Genomic DNA, 9,428 nt, shown 5'->3' with positions numbered 1-9,428 from the left:
CTCATGCTATGAGTAGCACTTGGATGACTCAAGTGCCGCTCACAGTAGACTCTATCTAAATCTTCTAAATTTATGGATTAAATATGCCTCCCTATATTTTCTGTCCCTTGAAAATTTAAAGCCTGACTGGAGAGTAAATAATTTCAATTCCTTCGAACGTATAGTCTTTCTGATTGAAATGCTGGGAAACTGCTTTCGGGAGGTTTTTGCCCTTGTGTCTCCAATAGCCATAAAGCCTTACGTTCATTGATTGCTCTGCCATTCCGATATACTGTTTATGATAGAAGGAGCATTCTAGAAGGTAGATAACTTTGACGATGTGCAATTAAAGCCTGATTTTATGTGAAAAATGAAATCGCTTCCAGTCAAATTAACCGTGGTGTCTTTTTGTAAATAATTGCACGTCTTACATCATGGGTCGAGAGCAAGGATGTGGTTGTATTGGACGCCTCTCGTGGAGTTTAGAATGTACTAGAATATCTCTGAGGTTTGTCTTATATTTGCATGTTACTCTTGGTGCCTCCAGGAATATTTTCTTCAGGCGTTCGTTAGACGTTAGCATGGAGTGATATATCTGCAGAATATTGTTTGTTTTGAAGGGTACTGAAGTATTTCGTTACAAAAGAACGCTGCTTTTGGTCGTTTCGTGAGCAAATATTTGCGGTTTAAAGGGGTTGCTTTCTCGAGGGCCATATTAAGGGAATTACAAGGATAGTCTCTTCGAATTAGTGTTGCTTTCAGTGAATGTAGTTCGTTCAAGCATCATTATCATCGCTACATATTCTTCTGAGCCGTACAATTATTCCTTGCTTATAATGTCTCGGATGATGACTGGTGAAATCATTGTTGCTGATCCGCTGGTTTTCTGTAGAAGGATGTTTTAAGTTTTCCATTTTCCACCGACATCGACACCGTGATGTCGAGAAAATCAACTTTCAGTTACTAAGACTGACAAGTACATTTAATGCTACTGTGATAATAATTAAGATGGAAGGCAAACGATTGGAGTAATTTTGATACATGCTGCCATATCCTGAAGGTGTTGTCAATATAGCGAAGTTATATGAGTGGCTTTTCCGGAATGGAATTTAGTACTTTGGATTCGAGAACTCGCACGAATATATTCGCTTAAGTCGGCACGAATGGAACGCCCATGTTGGTTCCGAATATCTGCAGATAATAGCATGAATCATACTTGAAGTAATTTAAAGTTAGGACTAGTTTAAGGAGCGATCGGTAAACTCCAGACGCGTGCGGGTGAGGGTTGTTGAATAATACTTGAGAAAGGGCGTCGACACCTTCATCGATAGAAATATTAGTGCAGAGTGCCGTGACATCCAGTGTGACAAGTATACGGTCATCTGAAACGTTGGTCGTGTTATAAATAAGCTTTTGACAAGTACACAGTCATCTGACAAGTCGGTCGTGTTAGTCGTACACTAATATTCTCTGCCTTGGCACTCTGTCTTAGCCCCGCTTGATTTTCATCGCCATTTCCCTTCCCGGATCCAGGTTTGAGGACGACAAGCGTTTCACTTGGGCCACGGGGACAGAATACACCAGAAGAAAAAGCTTTTGGAGCCCAAGTTCACCTTTAGAGTATCTTTACAGATTGTTACTTGGACAGGATCGGGGGGCTAGCGCAGCAGCTTTTTGAATTCCTTCCTAGAATGCTGCCTGGGCTACATACTTTATTGGAGTCGTGTTTTCCAGAATGACCTAAAAATATCGCCATTGAGGTGGCTTTATGGAAGCTAAGGTCTTGTCCGGCTCAACATATTGTCCCCCTAACGGATCCTCACTCGGCGCGTTATGACTTTGAAGAGTTCAAACCAGACCAATAAAATGACTTTCAAATAATTGAGCAGGTGGTTTGGTTTGGTTTGGTTTGGTTTGGTTTATGGGGTTTAACGTCCCAAAGCGACCCATGCTATGAGAGAGGCTGTAGTAGGGGACTCCGGTAATTTCGACCACCTGGGGTTCTTTAACATGCACTGACATCGCCCGGTACACGACCGCCTTGCTTTTTGCCTCCATCGAAAAGGGGCCGCGGCGGCTGGGAATAGATTTCGCTTCCTTGGGCGCAGCAGTCGAGCGCCGCAACCACTGAGTCACTACAGCGGCGCTAAATAAGTGAGAAGTTGCAGGGTTAGAAATTTTTCTTGTGTTAAATGCTTCCAGATTGCCTAATGAGCATTTAGGGTGCGCGCAGTTTGTTTCTTTCATGTCGCCCTGCTGTCACTTAAGTCAGCAAAGGGTTAGGTGTTACTTTGAGCCTCTAAACGCAGCCCTTGCTGACAAACCTACGCGGTAACATTTTGTTTTTAAATTATGTGGAGCGTCTTGCCTAAAAGCCTGCTGAACCGTGCCCCCGCCGATTCGGATCGCTCTTGCTCCATTCTTTCCGGGTCGGTTACAGCTGCAAGACAACGAAGGAAAATATGTGCTGGTTCCCGGTTGGGTTCAGTTCTAAGCCAGGTTATAATATATTATATATATGTTTGGTTCGGTGCCGCTTACGGGAAAAAATACCCCGATAAAGTTCCACTTCCGGTTTCGGTTATGGTTCTGCACCCTTATCAGTTGCATCAAGACAATCCTTATGCAAAAATAGTAGGTCAAATGTTCAGTCGCAATCAGTCAATGTTCGTTCGAAAAGAAGTTACTACAGCGGTAAGCGAGCACTTTAGGCGAGCAGTCGACAGTGCTTTGTGCCTTGCTGTCAGCAATACGACGGTGTCCGGAATGAGCCACAAACGTGAGTATGCGTGAGGAAACTTCAAATTTGAAGCTATCGAAACAATAAAACAGCATTCGCTGTTGGCCACTCTTGACTTGCACTGGTAGCATCGGAATGTATCTTGAACGCCCGCTTGCTGTAGCAAGCGGCCAGTAATGAGCCGCCACTCCAAGCAAAAGAGAGTTCATAATTTTTTTGCTGTGTCAGGTTGAGCCTTCCCCGTAGAATATCGTCTGTGCACGCGGCTGTTTTGGGTTTCATACAATGATTCATACGGTAAGAAGTGGCACAGAATGTGCCGAAAGAATGCATTTAGCTTCTCTCTAATGCCACTATAAAAACACCTTTTAGAGCTAGCTTACGAATACATCTGACACGTAGCATAAAGCAAGCTGGGACCAGCACAATGGTCCTCACCTTAGGGTGCTCCCTTGATTATGTGCAAGTTAACGTGCATATAACACACTGCAAAATGAAACCATACATCCATGTGTTGGCGGACGACTTACCGTCCGATATCTGGCTTCATTTAGGATAATTGAAATGGTGACGCTACCACTGTTTCGTATTCCGCACGTGTAGTCGGCGTTAACACTGAACTCCAGATACGAGCCCATTTAAAGTGACCCACACTTTAACTATCTTGTTGTAGACATAGCAGCTGATTACGCATAGAACTTGCCCATGCAGCGTGTCCTTGCGCCGTTCCTATTAATAGCATGAACCAGCTAGCCCCACAGCAAGTACTTCTATATGCAGCTCGTTCTACGACTCTTGACCGAATATTGCCTCTGGCTAATCTGGTAATGAAGTTTTCAGTCTACATCACTTTTGTGAAGTCAGAGTCAGAATACGATTGTGTAATTTGGAGTGCTCGCCAAGCCTTACAGAGCTAGATATTTTTAATTGCTTGAAACAAACCGCGGGGTTTATTTATTATTTGTTATTTATTTAGTGCGCACTGCAGACCGCGGCAAGGTCCAAGCAGGACAGGCACAGCTAAATAAATGTTCAGGAACAACAATACAAAACAGAACAATTGCGCCTATATGGCAAAATAAGAAATAGTTCATGCCCCCACTTAAGCTCTGACATACCTGTAACTGTAAAGTTATTCCAGTCAGATACCGTGGGCAGGAAAAAAGGAAGTTTATAACAGTCAGTTTTTGCAAAATATGACGTTAGTGAATGTTTGTGACCATGTCGGGTATGTCGTGTGGTAAGCGGAGTCAAGTATCAGGCAGGGTGTATAGTTTGCGAATAATTAAGTAGGGAATACAGGAAATCAAGACGGCAGCTCCTTCTTCGTACTTCAAGTGGTTCAATATTGTTGGTCGCCATGAGGACAGTAAGAGAATCTGACATTTTGAATTTAGAGTAAGTGAACCTAACAGCCATTTTTTGAATTTTTTCAAGTTTGTTGATGTTTTGTTTAGTAAAAGGGTTCCATACTATGGATGAATATTCGAGTTTCGGTCTGATATATGAGTAATATGAGAGGAGTTTTACATTTGGGGGAGCATTTCTAAGCTTATGTTTTAGAAAACATAGTTTACGGAATGCTGAGGAACATATGTTGTCTATGCACAAGTTCCAAGAAAGATCGTTAGTTATTGTCACACCTAAATACTTGTAGCTATTAACTTGTTTTAGTGGCGATAATCCAAGTTTATACGTGTGCATTACCGGATTATTTTTATGCATTATCTGAAGGAATGCAGTTTATTAGGTGTTAACCGACATTGAAAAAAAAACATTGAACCACTCAAGCACGTTGTCTAGACTCGAGTCAAGTTCATATTGATCACCTGCACACGAAATTCGTCGAAACGACACACAATCGTCCGCATACAGTCGAATTAGTGTTCCTGGGTAACCACGGTAACAATATTATTTATGTACAGAAAGCAGTGACCCCAGGAGACTTCTCTGGGGGCACACCTGAACTTCTGAAGTGACTGGAAGGCACTGGAGCTGCTGCCACCAACTGAAACAAACTGTGCCTATTAATGAGGTAATTGGCAATCCATAAAATCAAAATATCCGGGAGGTTAATGTCTCTTCGTCTTTGGATACGTTTTACATGACTAACTTTATCGAATGCTTTGCGGAAGTCCATGAAAACTGCATCAATTTGACCATTTTTATGTAAGGATTTTGAAAATGTATGAACCATTGTAACTAACTGTGTCACTGTAGAAAAACCCTTTGTAAAGCCACAGTTACTGATTACAGAGTGTTGTTCAAGAAGTTCATTAATATATTTTGCAATGACATGTTCGAGCAAATTACAGCATGTAGAAGTTAAAGATATAGGGCGATAGTTTTGTATTATTAAACAGTCGTCTTTCTTAAAGACTGGAACAACTCGAGCTGCCTTCTAGTCAGACGGAAGTTTTGATGACATTAAAGATTTACGAAATAGCACAACAAGAAACTTAGCTATGATTTCAGCATACCATCGAAGAAAGACATTGGATAAATTATCTGGGCCTGGAGTTTTTTTTTAGTCTTGAAATCCAGAAGCATGAAAAACACTCCACTGCACGGATAAAGTTGACTTCCGATTGTTGAATGTGCTGTGTTTTGCGTTGGTTATAGTTTTGTTTCAGAAAACACACTATGAAAGTATGCATTGATTTCCTGCGCAATACTTCCTGCGCCGGTAACTATGTTTCCATCAACTGATATATCTGGAATGTACATTTTCCTATCGTTCAGGTAGTTCCAAAACTTGCTGGGGTCATTTTTTAGAAAACTCAGTAACGTCGCGTTTAAGTAGTTATCGTTCCATGCACGTACAGCGCACCAAAGGATCTTTTTTAGCGTTTGGATGAGATTAGGCTGGCGGCTCATTTTTTTTCGCTCCTTTTAATTTTCGCTTAAAGAGAATAATCTTTCGCGTCATCAAGGCGTCTGTTTATGCACTTTTTTGCGCTTATTTGGTACGAAAGAGTTTAGACAATATCGACACATGGTAATGAACCGTGCCCACAGTTCGCTGATACCCTCACTTTAATCAAAATCTAAAAAAAAAAAAAAGAACAAGTCCTTGTATAATTTGTAACAGCAGTATCAGCAGCCCTAAAATAACCTTTAATCAAGTGCAACTGGCTCAGTTCTTTGTTACGAGAAGCATTCTTGGCGAGGGGTAATGCAACACTTACTATGTGGTGATGTGAAAGGCCTTTTTTAATTATTATACTGTATGTAGAATAATCATGGTTAAAAAAAAACTAGACCTAAGATAGAAGATGATGAGCCTTGCATGCGAGTAGGTTCGATAACAACTTGAACAAGATCATGCGTAAGCATGATATCAAACATAATGTCAGCGTTGCTTCTAGATTTATTGGATGCCTGAAAACGGTCCCAGCCTATACTGTGTAGATTGAAGTCACCAATCAGTAAAGATTTTTTTTATTTTGGATACGAGACATATGACTTAGTAGTTGTATTAAGCATTTAAGAGCCGCATATCCGGTGGCCTATAGCCTGCATAGAGGATAAAAAATGACCCCAACAAGATAATATCATGCAGACACATTCGAGGTCAGGCACTTCATGCACGAGAACGCAGTCGATAGACCCCTTCAAAAGAGCGGCCACACCGCCACCCGCTACTTCAATAATTTAAATTCAAGTAAATCTTTTTTGTTCAGAACACTGCATGCATTAATATCGACAATTCTCAAGCACTTTTCTTTATATTTCACTTTATCACCGTTGCGTATCGAGCTGTGAATTTCAGTGCACAGAGAGGTTGCAGTTTTATCCTCATTTCTCACGTTCCCAACAAAGAGGGGTTTTGCGACTGCGTCTGACTTCAGGTCGTTGATCGGCTTACTTTTGCATCGTCGTAGTTTTTTTAGAGCGGCACTTTGTGATTATTTTCGCTGTCCCAGGCATAAGCCACTTTATTGATGTACAACTTATGAAATGCCAGCGAACACCGTCTTTTTTTTTTCTTGCGGTTTGCTGTCGCGCTTCTCCACAGTTTCTTTCTGATGTCACGCACTTTTCCGGAAAAGTCCTCACCAATTGAAAAAATTTTACCCTTCAGTTTATACCCTCTATTGAGTATCTCGACTTTTTTTTCTAGTGTCTAAGAGCTTTAGAATAACCGGCCGCGTATTGTTTTCAGTCGATTTTTCTAGTCTGTGAATGCTCTCAATAAGCACAGGGTCGAGTTCTAGAATACAATGGAAAATGTCTTCGTTCACCGTCGTTACCAACGATTCGCTTGTTTCCTCATTTGTTTCCGGAATACCCTAAATGATTATATTTGATCTTCTTCTATGATTCTTCAGCTCATCTATTTTAGCCTCAAGCTTTTGAATCCTATTATTCATGTGGTCAAAAAGGTTCTGATAGGACGGGACTCTGTCTTCAAGCTTCAATAATGCATCGAATTTCTTCTCTATATCGATAAACGACTTTATTTAATGCCTTTGATATCAGATGCCTTTGATATCAGATGCATTCGGCAAGCACTCGTAGATTATGACTAGCAGCTTACCGGTATCACTCAAGAGGAAAGTATACAACAGTTGCATCTTGCCTGGACTCACCTATGGGGCTGAAACGTGGAGGCTAACCAAGAGAGTTCTACTTAAGTTGAGGACAACTCAGAGGGCTATGGAACGAAAAATGGTAGGGGTAACATTAGGAAGCGTGCAGAGTGGGTCAGAGAAATAACTCATGTTACTGACATTCTAGCGGAAATTAAGAAGAAATAGACATGGGCAGGACATGTAGTGCGAAGAGAGGATAATCGATGGTCGCTGAGGGTAACAAACTGGATTCCAAGGGAAGGAAAGCGTAGCAGGGGGCGGCAGAAAGTTAGGTGGGCGGATGAGGTTAAGAAGTTCGCAGGGGTCAAGTGGATGCAGCTAGCACAGAACCGGGTTAAGTGGAAAAATATGGGAGAGGCCTTCGCCCTGCAGTGGGTATAGTCAAGCTGATGATGATGATGATGATGATGATGATGATGATGCAATATCTTTCAGCTGATTTGAAATTTGTGCCATATCAGGGCCTGGATTCGACTCTATGTCTCCCCCAAGCAAGAGCAGTTTCCTCAAGGGAAACATATATGCATAAAGCAGGCAACGAAGCCGCGGGCACGGCAGCACCAAGAGGAACGGGTCATCAGAACGCAAACATTTTCTGTAATTTTTCTTCCCCTGCAGGTTGTAGAGGAACGGATTAATGATCGGCATGTTCCAGATTCTGCCATGCCCCACGTGACAACTGTTTCTATTGTATTATTACTTCAGAACGCAATTAGAAACCCCTTCGTGTAAAAAGACTCAGTGAGCACTTATTATGTATCCACATACTTATACAACACTTCTCTTTTGGAGATTACTTGATGCAACCAAACCAGGATGAAGCTTGCTTGAAACATTCCAGAAAAATTAACTCGAGACGTACGCATGAACAAACTTGAAGAAGACTATACATTTTTGGTTGCTTATTTTCTCATTTTGCAATTAGTAGATGAAGTAGATGAACACGGTCATTTGTTCGAAGGATGATGATGGTGTCCTCAGTCGTAATAGCACATACCCATGGCGGAGGATTGACCCGGGGGCATTGCAGGTACAAGAGAATCGTGGACAGTGAGTGGAGCATTTTGATCATTTTGAGCCTTAAAGGAGAATTTGAACAAAAATTCAAAAGAAAGAGAAAAAGCGATTAATTCTGACTTTAGCAGAGGAAGCTTCCCGGTGTGATTATATAGCCGTGAACGCAATCGCACATTGGTTTCGGAACGTATCAATTGGCACTCGCCCCGAGGACAGGAGAATCAGAATAAATAGAGGACGCCCTAGACGAGAGAGGGGGATCTCCAAGAAATTTCTATGAACAGAAGCGAACCGTCGGCAGAAGAAGAAAAAGTGGTTTATGGACTCAATTTTGCCGCAAGATTCACAAAGGTTGGTCAAGAGAGCCCTGAACAGCATAAATAAAGATTCAGTGGCGGTATTCTGCAAAGCAAGAGAGACACCTCACATTGCCTTGAACTGCACACTCTAGGTGAAATCAGGTGTTGGCAATCCACTGCAGCAAGGAATGGCGCATGTCCCAAGTAGTGGAGATGTTGGAATTGTTGAAAACGTGTTACAGTTAGGTAGACTGTGTTTGAGACGAACGAGACAATAGGTCCACCAAGGGTGGATTTTGCAAAGAAATCAGCCCTTTCATTAGGTGTAATGCTACAGTGACCAGAGACCCAGTGAAAGCGAACTTCTGTAGTATGTGGCGAAATAAAAATAGAAGGGAAAGTCTGAGCGGTGTATCCCTCGAATTTTCGAGCGTTGTCAAACGGAAAGACTGTATTCGCCTTCGTCTTCCCTTGCTACTGCATCATACAAAAACTCTTCACTGCTGCTCCACACTCGGCCAGGACTGTGGACAGGCTCCATCACATCGTTATCCTCGCCAATCGGAGTATAGAGCCAATCGATACTGGACTGTTCGATTCGTACGTTGCGTATGTTCATTCGTTTGCGGGAGATACGATGGTACAAAGTGGCGCTAAATCCCCGCTTGGCGCAAATAGGTACCAAATACGCGAAGGTGCTTGAACGATCCGATATAAGTTTTTCGGGTACATCAGTCTCCATTCGAGTCGTTCTTGCAAAAAGTAAACGACGTAATTAGCAGCGAGAGAGGGAGCCAC

The sequence above is a fragment of the Amblyomma maculatum genome, chromosome 1 (genome assembly GCF_055883805.1).
Source record: "Amblyomma maculatum isolate TAMU_Amacu chromosome 1, ASM5588380v1, whole genome shotgun sequence".
NCBI classification, from domain to species: domain Eukaryota; kingdom Metazoa; phylum Arthropoda; class Arachnida; order Ixodida; family Ixodidae; genus Amblyomma; species Amblyomma maculatum.
This window is presented reverse-complemented; position numbering follows the sequence as displayed.